This window comes from Phodopus roborovskii, unplaced genomic scaffold, assembly GCF_943737965.1.
Source record: "Phodopus roborovskii unplaced genomic scaffold, PHOROB, whole genome shotgun sequence".
Taxonomy (NCBI): domain Eukaryota; kingdom Metazoa; phylum Chordata; class Mammalia; order Rodentia; family Cricetidae; genus Phodopus; species Phodopus roborovskii.
In genome coordinates this window covers 19,811,513-19,828,252 of record NW_026126448.1, presented here as the reverse complement: position 1 = coordinate 19,828,252, position 16,740 = coordinate 19,811,513, and the positions used below count along the sequence as shown (strand labels likewise).

The following is a 16,740-nucleotide window of genomic DNA, read 5'->3' as shown; positions in this document are numbered from 1 at the left end:
GTAAACCAAGGCTTAGAGAAGCGGGGAGCTTTACCTGAGGTTACTAAAAGCATGGTGGTGGGGGGTCTTTTTGGGGCAGCCTGATCAACTCAGCAGCATCTATGTGGATTCTGCTTTCCTGAGTCCCACCCCCCCCACCCCCCCAGATCGCGGTTTCTTCCCGGGCCCCCACGAGGAGGACAGCTCTCACCTGCGTTCTGGCCGCTGGTTGCCCCATTCTCCACACGGGTGCAGTCCAGAAGCCCCCCGGCCTTAAGCTCCAGACCGGGTTCGACTCGCGCATGCGCACGCCAGCCAGACCCCTGTCGTTTCCCCCACCTTCTCCTTTTTCCTTCCCCTCCCCGATCCCTACCGCTCTAGGGGAGGGGGAGGTGAGACGCGGGAGCCCGAACAGGGCCTCAGCCAATGCGCTGGCGGGCCGCGGGCCCGGCCCCCTCCTCCCCTCCCGCTCGGCCCAATAGGAATTTACTACAATGTTGTGGCGAGCCCGGGGGGAGGGGCGCGGGCGGGCCGCGGGCCGCGCCGGCCTCAGCTCGCCGAGGAAAGGCGGGAGGGCGCGCGCCGGGGCCGCCAGCGCTCGCTCGCTCCCTCGCTCGCTCCCTCCCTCCCTCCGCCGGCGGGTTTAGTCAGCCAGGCTGCAGCCCGCCAGCCCGCGAGCCGCAGAGGGCCGGAGCCTCGGACTCGCCGCCGCCGCCTCCTGCCATTGTTCGTCGGGCTGAAGCTGCGGCTGGCGCCGGAGCCCCGGCCGGGAGCCCCGGGTGAGGCGACGCGAGCGCGCGCGCGAGCCGGTGGGGGGCGCGGCGCTGGCCCCGAGGGGACGGTCCGGGCGACCGCGGCCCCGCCGCCGCCGCAGCCTTTGTCTCCAGCCCCCCCTGCAGGCCCGGGAGCCGGGGCGCGGGCTCACGCGGGGAGCCGGGGGCTCGAGGCGCGACGCGGCCTGAGGAGCCAGCCGGGTGGGAGGGGGTGCGGCGGCCGGGGAGCTGCAGAGGAGAACGCGGGGACGGAGGAGCGCACCGGGCCGCGTCTCGAAGTTAAGCGTGGGGAGCCTCCCCGCGGAGGGGTCCTCCGTCCGTGCCCGCCTGTCAGTCTCCGTGCGGTGGGCGGGAGCCCCGGCAGGAAGCCAGGTGGGCAGCGAGCGGTGCCGCTGTGGAGCGGAGCGAGTCCCTCGTGACGGGACAAGTCAGGCGGCATCCGAGGGCGTGGGGAGCTTCGCGGCGCTCCCAGGCCTTCCCGCCATAGCCCCTGCATCTTTAAAAAAAAAAGAAAGAAAAAAAAATCAAATCGCATCTCAGAGCGCTCTGGATCCTGTGCCTGGCTTCGTAATCCGCCGGGCTCCCAGCGAGCCAAGGGTTAAAGCTATTCTCTCAGCTCCGTGACCTCCTTTTTCAGTTCGCGCATCTGTCGGCTTGGAAATCTTTCCCTGGCTTGCTGGGCTGGCTGTACCTGTGGAGATTCTGGAGCTAGGCTCACCCTCTGACTTCATGGCCAGGCGGGGCCACTGGGGTCATCCTCCCCGGGCCCTGGCGTTCTCTGCAGAGAGAAAGTGGTCTTACGTACGGGCTGGTCTGGGGTCACAAGAGAGCAGTTGTCCTGTTGTTTTGTGAACTGTACCTACCGTAAATGACTAGTCTGTGGAGACTTGGGCTTTTAAGAGATGCCGAGGGTCCCCCCCCCCTCTTAATTTTGGTAGTCTGAGTGTTTTCACAGCTACTATTTTGTTCCTTCTGTTTTTAGGGAAAATTGTAAGAAGTGGTTAAGTTTGTGCTTGAGCGCTGTTTTAGTGGGTCTCTACACTCTTGGGATCTACTGCACTGATGCAGTTGCTCACTACTGTTTTCCCAGTTTTTAGTCAGGTAAAACATTTCAGTTGGTTTGATCCAAGCAGGATATACATACCCTTAATTCTTCTCATCTTAATTTTACTCCTTTTTGAAGAAGTATGCACTCTTCATTTTCCGTACCTTTTCTTTTTTTCTCTTTTTGTTTTTCGAGGCAGGGTCTCTCTATGTAGCTCTGGCTACACAGAACTCACTATGGCTACATGGAACTCACTATGTAGATCAGACTGGCCTCGAACTTACATCTCCAACTCTTCCTCCTGAGTGCTGGAATTAAAGGCCTTTGACACTGCAGCTGGCCACTTTTCTTTTCTATAAATTGAACACAATAATCCTTTGCCAACTGTAAACTCTTAGTTTCTTGAAGTGTTAGTACAAACTATGTAGAGTCCATAATAGATATTAGGCACACTGTAAGCACTTAATAAATGATAATCAGAGAATGCTTGCCTAGATTAGCTGAGGCCCTAGGCTTAATTCTTCAATATCACAAAGAAAAAAATGGATTTAATAGTTGACTATCAGATTGCTTTGGAATCAAAATGCTAATTCAGAGTGTTTTCTAAAGTTAATGATTAAGAGAAAAATAGCTATTGTTCAGATGCCTGGGAATAGAAGTACTGTATATCTTTGTCATTTAAAAAGCCAATGTTGGTCCCAGGTTCAGCACAGTAACCTGATTTTTCTACTAATAAAACCATATCCCCCCCCACTATGCAATTGAATCCAGGATTAGAAAGACTTAAAATCTGTAGATCTCACTAAAATTCTCTCAGCATTATACCAGTGTTTCATACCAAATGGGTATGTTTAAAATTTCGTTGGTTCTTTTCTTTTTAAAAAATATTTTACTTTATGTGTGTTGATATTTTTTTGTCTGCATGTATGTCTGTGTGAGGCTGTCGTCAGATTACCTGGAACTAGAGTTGTAGACAGTTGTGAGCTGGGAGCTAGGAATAGAACCTGGGTCCTCTGGAAGAGCAGTCAGTGCTTTTAACCACGGGGTCATCTCCAGCCCCCTTTTCATTTTATTTTTCTCAGAGCTGAGGACCAAACTCAATGCCTTGTGCATGCTAGGCAAGTGCTTTACTAGTGAGCTAAATCTCCAACCCCAACTTCTATTGAAAATTTTTGTATGTGTATGGGTGTTTTGGCTGCATGTACCTTTATGCAAGTGTATGCCTGTTGCCTTCTTTTCTTTCCTCCTTGTCCTCCTCCTTCAGGAGACAGTCTCGCTTTGTAGCTCAGTCTAGCCTCAAATTAAAGATACTTCTGCCTCAGCTTCCCAATACTGGGATCATGAAAATGTGTGTGCCATCATACCTGGCTCAACTTTAATGAAGTTGAAAATGAAGTATCTAGCTTTCCATCATCTCATTCCTTAGTTTCATTGTAAGTTGGTGTGTATAGCTGTCTATTTTGAAACACACTCTCTCTGACTCTTTTCTCTGTGTAACAGTTCTGGTTGTACTGGAACTAACTCTGTAGACCAGAGCTTGCCTTGAACTCACAGAGATCCTCCTGCATCTGCCTCCTGAGTGCTGGGTTTAAAGGAATGCACCACCATTGCCCGGCGGCCTCAGCCTCTTTAATAGGATTATAGACAGAGGCCACTACACCTAGGGGTTTATAATCTTTAAAATTATTTAATGTCTGTGAATATTTTGCCTACATGTATGTCTGAGTACCTGTGTATGCCTGGTGCCTTTGGAGGTCAGAAGAGGGGGTGTCAGATCCCCTTGAACTGGAGTTATAGATGGATGTTAACCATGTGAGTATTAGAACTTGAACTCATGTGCTCTGTAAGAACAGCAAGTTCCCTTAACCACTGAGCCACCTCTCCAGTCCCAGAGTTTATGGTCTTTATTTCAAATAAATTTTGTGAAAAAGTACATTTAAGATCCTATTTGTTTTCCTTCTGTTCCTAAGAAAGCTTCAGAGTTACTGTTTAGGAGGGATACTGTCTAAAAGCCAGGAGATTCTTGAATTTTCTGCAGGTATTTTTAATATGCTAGCCATTAGATTGTGATCTAAAGCATTCTGCCTATAGATTTTGGTGGGATGGGAAGAGTTTTCTCATTATTTTTGAATATACAAAGTTGGTGGACATAATCTGATTTCATAGCTTTGAAATATGAGTGGCCATCAGGGCCTGAGCTTCAGAGTATGTATGTTTAGATCACAGTCTGTTTCCTTGTTAACCTAAGAAGCAGGCTGGTGCTGACTGCTAGTGCTACCAGCGTAGTTTTCCAAGAGCCTTACTGGGTTCATGATTAGTCAAATGCTTATACAGATGTGGATTCATCAATACTTTTGAAGGACTTGCTTTTCCTCCAATTGCCTGAGCATGACATCAGTCACCTTAGTTTGTTTGTGAGCTAATCAATAATAATTTCAACTAGCTTTTCTTATGAAACAATTTGCTTTTTTTCTCTGACTGAAACTGCAGATATGAAATTTTTACAAGGATTCCCTCATATTGATCAATTACAGGCATTATTTATAAAATAATCCAGAATTACTAGACGATAATTGCATTGTTGCATTTATGATAGCTTTTAGCTAGAGGGAAAGCTGGATGCCAAATATATGCATTTCTTTTTGTTGTCAGTTATAGTTCTTGATGTATCACCTACACTGTGGCTTTACTATGCTCTTTTTATGTGCAAGTTCATGGTGTGTTAGGTAAAATGCAGTATAACAAATACTCTGGAGAGCACACTGAGTTAGATTAGTATTTTGCTTTCCTCTGCTGCTATTTGATGAATGCACAGTGAGAAGGATAAAGGAACAACTATAGCAGTGAGTACTGTTCAGAATTTAGAGGCATTAGGAAGGAGAACATGAATGATGATCTCATTTAGAGCAAGCTTGGAGATGCTTCAAGTACTAGTTTTAGGAGAGTGTGGTGGGGGAATCAGATTACGATTAAAGTTTGGTTTCACTTATTTCTTTTTTTTTTTTTTATTTTGAGATAGGGTTTCTCTGTGTAGCCTTGGCTGTCCTGGAACTAGCCTTCTAGATCAGGCTGGCCTTGAACTCACAAAGCGATCCCCCTGCCTCAGCCTCCTGAGTGCTGGGATTAAAGGTGTGTGCTACCATTGCCTGACTTGAATTATTTTTATTTAAATAAGATTTCAACCATCTTCAAGTGTTCAGAAAAATAGGTAATTATTTGAGAATAAGAAAAATACTCTGTGACTAAGGCTTAAGAGGATTTTAATATTTCTAACTTATTTGTCATCACAACATCCCTCAAAGTAAATGAAAATAAATATGTAGCCTGAATAGAGAAATTTGAAGTGTGATGTTCAAATATTCCCTTTCTTTTTACAAAGTTTTACATTTACTGTCCTTTCATTATAGAAATTCTGTCTTCATTTCACTTTATTATATTAAAAATTTTATATTTATTTTATGTCTATGTGTGTTTGCCTGTGTGTACCATATGTATGCCTGGTGCCCACCAGGGCCAGAAGAGGCATTGGATCTCCTGGACCCGGAGTAACATGTGTCGTGAGCTGCTGTATGGGTTCTGGGAACCGAACCAGAGTCCACTGTAAGACCAATCAGTGCTTTTAACTGCTGAGCCATCTCTCCAGCCCATTTTTCTATTTTTATTCTACTATTTTATTTATGAAAATCAGTTCTATTTTCAATTGTCTATTATGTCCAAGATAAATCCATGTGGATTAAACTTTGATTGTTTATTGGATTCTTATTCTTTACTTTCCGTGGCTATGGATTCTTTGAGTCACTTCCTTTCAGTTAATCTAGGCTCTTGCCAGTCATTCTTGATTCCCAGTGTGATCGCTGTATAAAGATTAGAATTGCTTTTTAGCTACGTGATTTGGCATGGTTACAGGAATTCTGGCAGAGTGAATTTGAAGGGGAAAGATTGCTTGATGAAATGAGTAAGGGCTATGACTATGAGTTTATGTTTCTAAAATAGACTGGGAAATAATCAGTAGCTGCTTTATAATTTACTCTCTTTACTATGACATTTGTGTGGGTTCTGAGGATCCAAACCCAGGTCCTTACACTTATGATGTGGGCTTTAACCAGGGAGCTATCTCCCTAGCCTTGTAGCATTTGCTTATTTGCCAGATATGTCATATGAAACTGGTTCAGTGAAATCTTAAGAGTGTGTTTGAGTATATCACTTTATTAAGAAATGCTATTTTGATTTATGTGTCAAGTATGTGTTTTACTTACTTATTTATTTTTTGAGACAGGGTTTCTCTGTAAGCATGTGTTTTAATTTGCTGTTTTGAAGTGCTACATGTATTCTCATGAAAGGCATTTCACCTTGGTAATGCACTAGGTACATGCTGTTGATATTCACTCACTCCCACCCACTTAGTTTTTGGCCATATGGACACACAGGCAGAACTGTCAAGGGCTCCAAGTATTTAAGCCCTCAAATTTTACCTGGCAACCATTTCAGCATGCAAGAGGGACACATGAAGGCAGCCTTACAGCGAAGGCTTTCTCCTTCATTTTAACCTTCCTACCACCCACTTGCTGTTTCTTGCCCATTCTATCTTTTAAAAAAAGATTCAGAGAATTGACACTGTTGTAAGCTTACTACCTGCAGAGTCTTGCCAATCTTGATAGTATTATGTGATTACATAAATCTTTTTTGCATGGTGTCATATGATATTGTATATGTGTCCTCCCACACATGTGTCTTTAGAGTAATTTTTTTTCCATCTGGTATTGGAATGAGCTCTTTGTTAGGTTATTTTTAAATCTTCCAGCTTTCTTGGCATCCTCAACACTCAAAATAACACAATTGCTCTGGGAGGCGAGAACATCCACATAGTCTATTAGTAGCTTTTTCAGTGGAAATGGAAGCAGTATTTTATTTTTAAAATCATACCCTGTGTTCCTTACAGGCAAACACATGCATTTTATGTTTCCATAGTCTCTGATAATTTTGTTAGGTAGAAAAAAAGTCAGTTGTTGCCAAGTAGATAAAGGAGATGTACTTAGGGCAAGGAAATGATTCCAAAGATATTTTAGTCTCTGAAGGTTTATTGGTGTTCTTTTGAGCTCTTGCAGCATTTGCATATTTGCCAGATATGTCTTATGATACTGGTACTTACAGTAAGACAGTCAGCTTCTAGAAAGCAAAGGATTATCACTATTGCCCTTACTGCATCCCTCCCCTAATGCAGATACGGTTTAGTGCATTAGCCAGACTTATAGCATAGGATGCCTACTATGATGTGAATGTCAGGATAATTAAGATTTATGATCTGTATTGTAATTCTGTTTCTAGGCCCTTCCTTCCTTCCTTCCTTCCTTCCTTCCTTCCTTCCTTTTCTGTCATTCTGTATGACATCTTGGAAAGTAAGTTGAAGAAGTCAATGGCACTTTATACATTTATACAAAAGCATTTTGGTATACATTTCTGAAGAATAAAGCTATTACTTTACATAAACATAACACATGGTTATATACCTAAGACAGTAACAGTATTCCAAAATATCAGTCAATACCCAGCCCAAATTTAGATGTCCCCAGTTAGACTTAAATATTTTTTTATTTATTGGTGATGTGTGTATATATATGATGTGTATATGTGGATGCTTGTATAGAGGCCAGAAGACAACTTTGTGGAGTCAGTTATCTCCTTTTTCCACCTTGTGCAGTTTCCTGGGATTGAACTCAGGTTGCCAGATTTGCATGCAAGTGCCTTTACCCACTGAGCCGTCTTAGCAGCCCTCATTAGATTTTTAAATGTAATATTTGATCATATCTCCTTATTTTCTTTAATCTAGAACAGTACTCACCCTCCTCCCCTTGTCATTAACTTTGATATGTTCTGGTGCCAGCTGATTGTAGAGTGTTCTATTCTGAATTTGCCCAATTGTTCCCTTGAGGTTTTGTTTAATTTGGTCTTCTGTTTGCTTTGTTTCCTATAAACTAGAAAGAAATTTATCTCTGTAGGTTTGATAAGACATAGGTTAAACATTTTTTGGCAAGACTTCTGCATGCTATGTTCTTTGTTTTGAATCACATCAGGAAGTTCTTAATGTCAGGCTGTTCCACAATTATTGCTGCTAATCTGGTTACCTAGTTAAAGTGGTAACCACAGATTTCTGTGTAGTGGTTGGTGTACATTTTTAGTATTTATGGAGAAACTTTGACATTGTAAATATGCTGTTCCCAGTTACCTTTTCCCATTGGCTTTAGACATCTATCCTTGGGGGTTTACATGTGTTGTTAGCTCTCAGAAGCGAACCTGGAAAATTTAAATTTGGAAAGAAAAGAAAGATAATGAGCTCCCTTTGCTGTTCTAATACACAGGTTTCCCTGTGCTAAATCTGATTTCTTTTATTTCCCCCCCCCCCCGATTTGTTCCTAAAATTAGTTTTACAGGATTGTATTTTATTTGGAGTAGAACATAACCCCTGGGGTTCCTAACACATGGGCCTAAATGTTCTCAAGCTGTAGCATGAGGGTGTCTTTTTCTGGAGCTGGGTTTTCAGATGGTTGTGAGCTGTCTGATAAGGATGCTGGGACCTAAACTCAGTACTATTAACCACTGAGCTATCTGTCCATCCCTAGGCATTTTGGTTTTGGTTTTTGTTAGTGTGTGTGTGGTGCTGAAGATCAAACCTCTAACATCTTGTGCATGCTAGACAAGAAGTCCATATTTGAGGTACATCCCAAGTCCTTGATGTTTTGAGACAGGGCTACCTAGTCCAGGCCGGTCTTGATCTCTGATCCTCCTGCCTAGTGTCCCAAGTGCTGGGATTATAGGAGAACACTATCACCATACTTTGCTTATAGGTTACGTTTCAGTGGGAGAGTACAGATAAATATGTAAGTCAGGGATAAGAAATAAGGCATGGGATTTTTACTGAGGAATGGGGAAAGTAAAGTAAGAGAACAAAGAGTAAGATTGGTGGGTTAATATTTTAGATTATAGTGGTCAGAGATAGCCTTTCTGATAACAGAATTCTGAATGAAGTAAGGAGTATCTGGAGGACCAGCAGTATGGGTAACATGAACAAAGACTAAGCATGTTTAGTGTGGTTTTTTCAGTTTTATTTGTGTGTGAGTGTGTGTGTGTGTGTGTGTGTGTGTGTGTGTGTGTGTGTACATAAACGCCAGTAAATGCCATGGTGTGGTTGTAGAAGTCAGGTTCTGTCTCTCTACCATGGTTTCCTGTGGTCAAACTCAAGTTGTCAGGGAGAACCATCTCACTTCTCATGTTAGATGTGTTCGAGAAACATTAAGTGAGCACAGAGTCAGAATGGTATAGTGTTGGAGTTGAGTTTAGATGTCATAGGTAGAAAGAGAAAGGGTAAATCTTTCAGTACTTTGTGTTAATGTCTTTATTACTGTGAGCCTGGAAGGGGTTCCTGGGAGGATTTTGAGGAGAATGGTACATTCATTCATTCACTGCATAGTTATTATTTGTGATGAGCAGGAGCCTGTGAATGTATGTGATCATAAAAGGATGTAGAGGACATGCTCCTGCCCTGAAGGAATTTAATGATCTGGTATTAATAGGACTAATTGGGCATATACACAGAAGTGTAGGAGTGTCTCTGTTGTGAAAAGGCACATACAAGAAAAGCAGAATCAACCTGTGTTAACATTCTTTTTCATATACATGGTTCAACATATCCCCAACAGTGTTTACTGGGGCCTATTTATATGCCAGGTAAATAATGTCAGTGTTCATTGATTGCTTAATATGGTCCAGGCTCTGTGTTGAGTACTTTGTAGATATAATGTAGATGTTAAAGAATATGGGCTTTAGGGTAGAATGTTTTGTTTTAAAATTCTAGTGGTTAATTCATATCTGTAACATTCATTCTATAATATGGGGATATTCTATACCTTTAGTGTTATGATGATTAAATGAGTTAAATGTAGGAAGTTAAATAAATGAGTTTTTTTTTTTTTTTTTTTTTTTTTTTTTTTGAGGTGCTGGCACATGCTAGGCAAGCTGCCTACTGTGAGCCACAACCTTAGTTCTGTGTGAAGTACTTAGAATCATGTCAGGTACCAGATGCATGGTCATCATGATGATTTTCATAGTTAAGCCTCATTTTTATATATTATTTGTACAGATTTCTACTGAAATTAGATACCTGTGTATCTGTATAATTACTATATGTAAATATGCAATACAGTTATAAAAAAAGCATTCGGTTTTGTCTAGTGTTGGTCTTTGGATTTGATTCAGACTCATACTGGAATTTTTAAGCCTTCATTTGAGTGCTCGCCTATGCATGGATATTTTAAAGACCCATTTCACAGCAAGTCAGGCTTTATAACTTCATTTCCGGTTTGGTAGGATATAGTAATGTGGTTGGTGTTCCCATTGTTGCTTTTATCTTTTGAAGCAGATGTGAAAGTAAACATACACACTTGAAAACAGGAAGGGGTTTGCTCTGAGAGGGTGTTGTCAAGGCAGCTTTTACTCAAGCCACATGAAATCTTGAATCTTTTTAGAAAGATAGAGTACCTCCTTTTTATAAAGTATATATTTTTCAAAATGCAGTTTAATCAAGTCAGGAACATTCATACACTTTTGGTTTCTACACATTTTGGAGAAGTATTATGTTCATGTTTTAAGTTGAAACAGAGAACTGAGACCATTTATTTTTCTTCACAGTGTTGAGAATCAAACTCTGGGCTTTGCTGGCTCTCTGCTCCTGAGCTATGTTCTTGCCTTTAGTTATGTTAGAACCATCTGAATTATGGGTTCTTTTTTCTGTTTGGAGGAACTTTCAACAAGGATATGTGGACTTCCCCCCCCCCCCACTCTTAAAAGCTTAAAAGATAGAACTTATTATTTTTCTACTTTGGGTCTTTGTTCCTCTAACATATGGAATAGTATATATTGAATGCTAGCTATAAATCAGGCATTTTATTACCCAGCAGATCTATCTTTTTCTTTCTTTCTTTTAGACAGGGCTTCACTATGTAGCCCTGGCCTGTCTGGAACTTACTATGTAGACAGGGCTGGTCTCAAATTCACAAATCTCCCTGCCTCTGCCTCCCCAGTGTTGGTGTCAAAGATATGTGCCAGTCACCACACCCAGCCAAATATTTTTCTTTGATATCAGTCCATGAAGTTTTTACATGTACGTGGTGTGTATACATGTGTATATGTATTCATGTGTGTGTTCATGTGTGTGTGTGTGTGTGTGTGTGTGTGTTGTCTGTGCACATGTGTGTGGAGGCCCAGAGTTGACTTTGGCTGTCTTCTTTGATTACTCTCTATTTGTTGAAGAAAAGTCTTTTGAATTCAGAGCTAGCCAGTTCCAGTTGGTTTAACTAGCTAGCTTGGGGATTCCTTGTGCCTTGTGCTTGTTACTGGTGGCTGTCACACCTGCCTTTTGCTTGGGTTCTAGGGATCTGAACTCAGGTCCTCATGCTTGCATGGTAAGCACCTTGTCCACTGAGCCATCTCCAGTCCCACAAAGAATTTGTATTGCTTCGTTGAAATTCTCCCTCCCTCCTTCTTTGTTTCTTAGGATGACTCTTTTCCTTACTTTTCTGATAGTACTTTGAGAATACGTTTGATGTTGTTGTCTTGTTTTTTTTTTTTTTTTTTTTTTTTTTTTTAAAGACAGGGTCTCTCTATGTGTCTCTGGCTGTCTTGGAACTCACTGTATTGACCCAGTCTGGCCTCAAACTCAAAGAGATCCACCTGCCTCTGCCTCCAGAGTGCTGGGATTGAAGGTGTGCCCATCATGCTTAGCCAATATTTTGAGGGCAATGTAATGTTAGAGCCAGTAAGCATACAGGTTTTGGACTCACCTGGGTTTTCAATAATATTATGTTTCAATAGTAAAAAAAAGTTTTCTATCATTCTAAATAAAACGAATCATCCAGACTTGGTTTTGAAAGAGTTTCTGTATGTAGGACAGAGTGATTGGAGATCACAGTTAGGACTTTTGTTCCTAAAGCTTCTCCTTCCCCTGGGGAGTTGCTTGCTGACCTCAGGGAGTACAGCTTTCTCTTTCATTTTCTGTCCCAGTGGAGAGTCTTATCTTAATACTCATGTCGTACACAGCTGAGACCCGGCTAGAACATTCTGTTCTCATCTTATAGGCTTAGACTTTAGAAATTTCACAGGGAAACATGTACTAGTATGGCTCTTTGTAATATGACTTAGAAGGTAACACTCACCCACTTCAGGATGTGGTCATGTTTGGAATATATCCCTTTCATGGCCTGTAATACATATCTGCTTTCCCCTTCCTTCTTGTAGTACTCCTTATCCTGTCTCCCATGCCCCCTACCCCGATGTTCCTGTCTCTGCCTTCCACATGCTGTAATTATAGTCCTATACTACTACTATACCTAACCAAGATTTTTTTTACATTCTATAAAGTAGATCTTCTTCAGAAATATCATATAATTTTGTTACATTCCGTGGGCTTATCTTTTCACTCTTTTGATGGGAACATCTCCATGCCCCAGTCCAGGAATTGAATACAAATCCTCAAACATGACAGGCAAGCACTTTACCACTGAGCTACATAATCCACCAAGCATGTATGCATCTAAGGTCCTTTCTTACAGATATGGTAGAATTTATATCTTTTGCTATTTCCTATCTCCTGGCTTTTTTGTTGGTGTGTTTACTAGTTACCCTATACTGTGTGTATGCAGTGCTTTTTAAGCATCTTAAGTTTTCTTTAATTTTTTTTTTAACCACAAATCCTTACCAGTTATCTTTGCTATATAGTCTACACTTCCAACTTAGTGACTTAAAACTTTTTCATGACCTGCAGTCAGAGTCAGGAAAAAGCTTTGTGAAATGGCTAATTTCTCCTCTGTGTGGCACAGATGAGGGTATCCATTTCAGTGACTCACCTGAAGCTGGAACACCCACCATAGCCTATCCTTGGCTTGCGATTCCAATACTGGAGAGGCTGCTTCATTACTTAACTGTGATTAATTGTATCATTGGTCACTGACAGTTAACTTGGACTTCAGCCGTTTTCCTCTCCAAGGAGGTTGAGGGATGAGACTAAAAGTTGGTCCTTTTGTAAGCAGCCCCCATCTCAGGCTTTTCCAGGAGCCCTGGCCATCAGTTATCACTGTTGCATGGGAAAAGCACTCACTACTGGTGATTTCAAGAATTTTAGGAGCTAGAACAGGGAGCAAATGTGTATTTCTTTTTATATCACAACACCACATTAGGTAATGTGTGGCTTTATGAATTTCATACTCCCAGCCTTTCTTATATTTGTTTCATTGCAAATTCCTATAAATGTCATAGGAATATCAATGTAGTTGACTGGCAGAAAAACATTTCCTTGCATAGTTAAATGAGAGTAGGTTGGAACTCTGATCACTAGAACAAACAAATTAAGATGTTACTTTGGAACTGTCCCTTTATTTCAAGGAATAATAATTTAAAAACTAACTTTAAAAATGAAAATATTCTGTTTTAAAGTCTAAATTTCTATGTAATAGTTAGCTATCTAAAGTGATTCTAACTAGTGATGCTATTAGAACTAAATTGACTCTGATTGTGCTTTATGGTCCTTATGACAGTGAAATTCCTCTTGTTACTTAGTTGTCTGATGAAAAACAAATGCAGACAATATTTTAGATGCTGTGTTTCTGAAGAGAACCTCAGACATAGTTCTCCCTTTTTTTGTCATATATACATCCACACACACATAATACATACATAATACATACACACACACACACACACACACACACACACACACACACACGCACACACATCTTCTTTTGAGAAAGGATCTTTTTCAAGGATCTTTTTCATGTTACCCAGGTTGGTCCCAGACTCACTATGTGGCCAAGGATGACCTTACATTCTTCATTCACAAGCTTCATTTCCCACATGCTCCCAACCATACCTGACTTGTGCTTTTACCATATTGGTAAATGTGGTGTGTATATCTCTTTAAGTATTTCTCTGTCATATAATGGAGTTCAGTTAACTTTTAGTTATTATAGTTACTTGTTAATATTTGCAGTTTAGAGTTTTAAAATCACACACACACACGTATATATATGTGTGTGTGTGTGTGTGTGTACAGAGGTGTTTTGCCTATGTCTTAATTATTGTGCCATTGCTGGAATGAAACATCGTGACCATGGCAATTTATAAAAGAAAGCATTTAGTTAGGGGCCTGTTTACAGTTTCAGAGGGTTATCTGAGATCATCATGGACAGGAGTTAGGTGGCAGGCAGGCTAGCATGATACTGGAGCAGTAACTGAGAGCTCACATCTGATAGGAAAGCTGTAGGCAGAGAGAGTGTGAGATTAGGCCTGGTATGGGCATTTGAAACCTCAAAGCCCACCCCCAGTGACTTACTTACTCCAACAAGACCACACCTCCTAATCCTTCCCAAACAGTTCTAGTAACTGGGGACCAAACCTTCCCATATATAAGCCTATGTGGGCCATTGTCATTCCAACCACCATAGTCTGCCTGTATGTTTGGGCACAGCATGTGTCTAGGAAAGCCCAAAGAGGATGTCAGATCCCTTGGAACTACAGTTGCTGATGTTTGTGAGCCACTGTGTTTGTGCTAGGAACTGAGCCTGGGTCCACTACAAGAACAGCGAGTGTTTTTAACCACTGAGCTATCTTTCCAGTCCCTCAGTTTAGAAGTTTTGAAGCTAGTGGTTTTAAAGGAGCTATATCCTGGGTGCAAACACAAGGATAAAGATAAAATGATGTCTATCACTCTAAAGGACAAAAAAGGAATTTTATATCTCCAATGAAGAAGGGTTTAAGGGCCAGTAAAATATATTAGTTTTATGTATTTAATGTTTTGCTTTTTTTTTCTTATGTTCCATATGTTGTGAGTAGTATTAGATTGTAATATATATTGGCAGCTTAACATTTTTTATTTTAATTGTTTTGTAGGCTCCCTAGCTAGATTTAGCACAAAAAGTAGAAAATAAGTTTCCTTTTAAAAATCCTGTTGGCTTGCTGGATTAGATTGGCATCTAATAGATTGAACACTGCCTTGGGCTGCTATTATTTCTGTGAGCCAGTGTCCCAACTGTAACATGAGAATGACATTGTATGCTATATAACAGATATTGTAAATGAAATGTAAGAATAAAATACACCACACAGATTAGGATTTTTTGTTAACTTGTAAAATTTTACTCCTTAATAAATGTTTGTTGCCCTTTACTAATAGATGTAACAACATGATTGAAAAGAAACTTAAGATTTGTCTATTTTAGCTTCTCATTCAAGATACGAATCTTGCTGTATGTTTGTCTAGTGTAGACATAGTTTAGGGCAACTAGGCATATTATGAAATTTTGGAGTATTTGACATTTTAGAGTCTGCTTCTTTTGGTCTATTGATACCTATTGGATAACATTTTGGAATTTCTATAATGTATAAATAATTGCAACTTAAATAATTATTGAAACTGAGTTTTTAATTTCTATAGCAGGTACATTTTGTCTCATGCCTCTACTTTCAATGTTTAACTTTAATCAGTAAAAGTGAAATATGGATATAGGTAGCTCATTTAAATCTCACAGGATTGTTCTAAGGTTCATTGCCTTAAAATAACATGTTTGACTTATTGAATACATTTGTAAGACAAATAGAGTGTTAGCAAATACTGCAGGTATTTATATTTTTAAGGTGGGATGAAACTCAGTGAAAGGAGAGAAGTGGTGAAGCGTCCATCACAGCTCAAAGATCCTGTGTATGGAGTGAGTGTGCAGAGCGAGGTGGGGCTACATAAAGGGACAAGGGAGAAGGCCTCATTATTCAGGGGTGGGAATGGAGCAGCTGCGGGAATGCAAAAGGGAGGCCAAATTAATGGGTCAGTGTAACTTGAGATTCTTTGCTTAATTATGAATCTTAAGTAGGCCTCCTTAATCCCTTAAGGATGAATGGCTTTCTTCTTGTTAGATGCAACTGGGGAATTCTTCCAGTGTTTGAATGCCATTAAAAATAAGTTATTGTAGATATACACAGAATAGGATGGACAACTTAATGGTTAATTTAGGATATTTTATATTAATTTTTGCTAACTAGCTAATTTGTTTCAGTTTGTTAGTTCAGTGAGTAGAATGCATTTTGGTGGGCTATAAATTGAAGCATTGTTTATGGTTTACAAATTCAAATGTGTTTTTCATGTTTAGACAGTTCTACATTCCTTATAAGACATTCTTGCAGTAATTGTCACATGTACTATTCATACTTTATTAGAAGTTATATTTACTATACTTCAAATTATGTGGAAATTTTATTCCTCCAAGAAACTTAATACATCATCAGAAAACAAGACAAATCAATAAATAGTTCTTGGAAAGCTGCTGAGGACAGTATTGTCTGTGTTCAGCTAAGTGATGAGAAAGAGATTATTGACTCTCTGAAGCAGTAAACTGATGGTAGCAAGAATAGGATGTCACTTTTACATGATTTAAGTTGATAATACTCCTTCATACTGTTTTTTATATTCTTATTATGTGACATTTAGTATATTGAAAAGGAACAAAGCCAGGTGTGGTGTACACTTGTAATCACAGCACCCCAGAGGCTGGTGCACGAGGACTGGAGTTCAAGACCAGCTTGTTTTTAAAAAAAGAACATATGGAACATAAGGTGTAATTTGGGAAACCCTGCAGCAGAAGAGACCCCTGTAAGTTCACATCTAACTTAAGAACTAGGGAGTTGTCTCAGTACTATCGACACTGTTAGTTTCCCTTTTCTTAACTGTTCTGGTGTTTCCCCATTAGAAATAACTGCTGCAAAGCACTATATTTTATATTACTTTTTAATTTTTTTTTTTTTTTTTAAAATCTGAGGCAGGAGGGTCACTGGATCCCAAGAATTTAAAGCCATCGTGGGTAATATGTTTGACTTCATCTCAAAAAAAGTGCTATGTATTATTACATGCGG

The 16,740-nt window shown here is 40.5% G+C and overlaps 1 protein-coding gene across 9 annotated transcripts in view; it reads left to right on the top strand.

Annotated features, from left to right (window-relative positions):
- Positions 1-612: 612 nt before the first annotated feature.
- The window catches only part of Epb41 (erythrocyte membrane protein band 4.1), a 118,246-nt gene continuing 102,118 nt past the window's right edge, over positions 613-16,740 (top strand). For all 9 annotated transcript variants that reach the window (XM_051188970.1, XM_051188969.1, XM_051188965.1 and 6 more), the window contains exon 1: positions 613-758. The gene's annotated coding sequence lies outside the window, so the exon portion shown is untranslated. The remainder of the gene's footprint in view (positions 759-16,740) is intronic.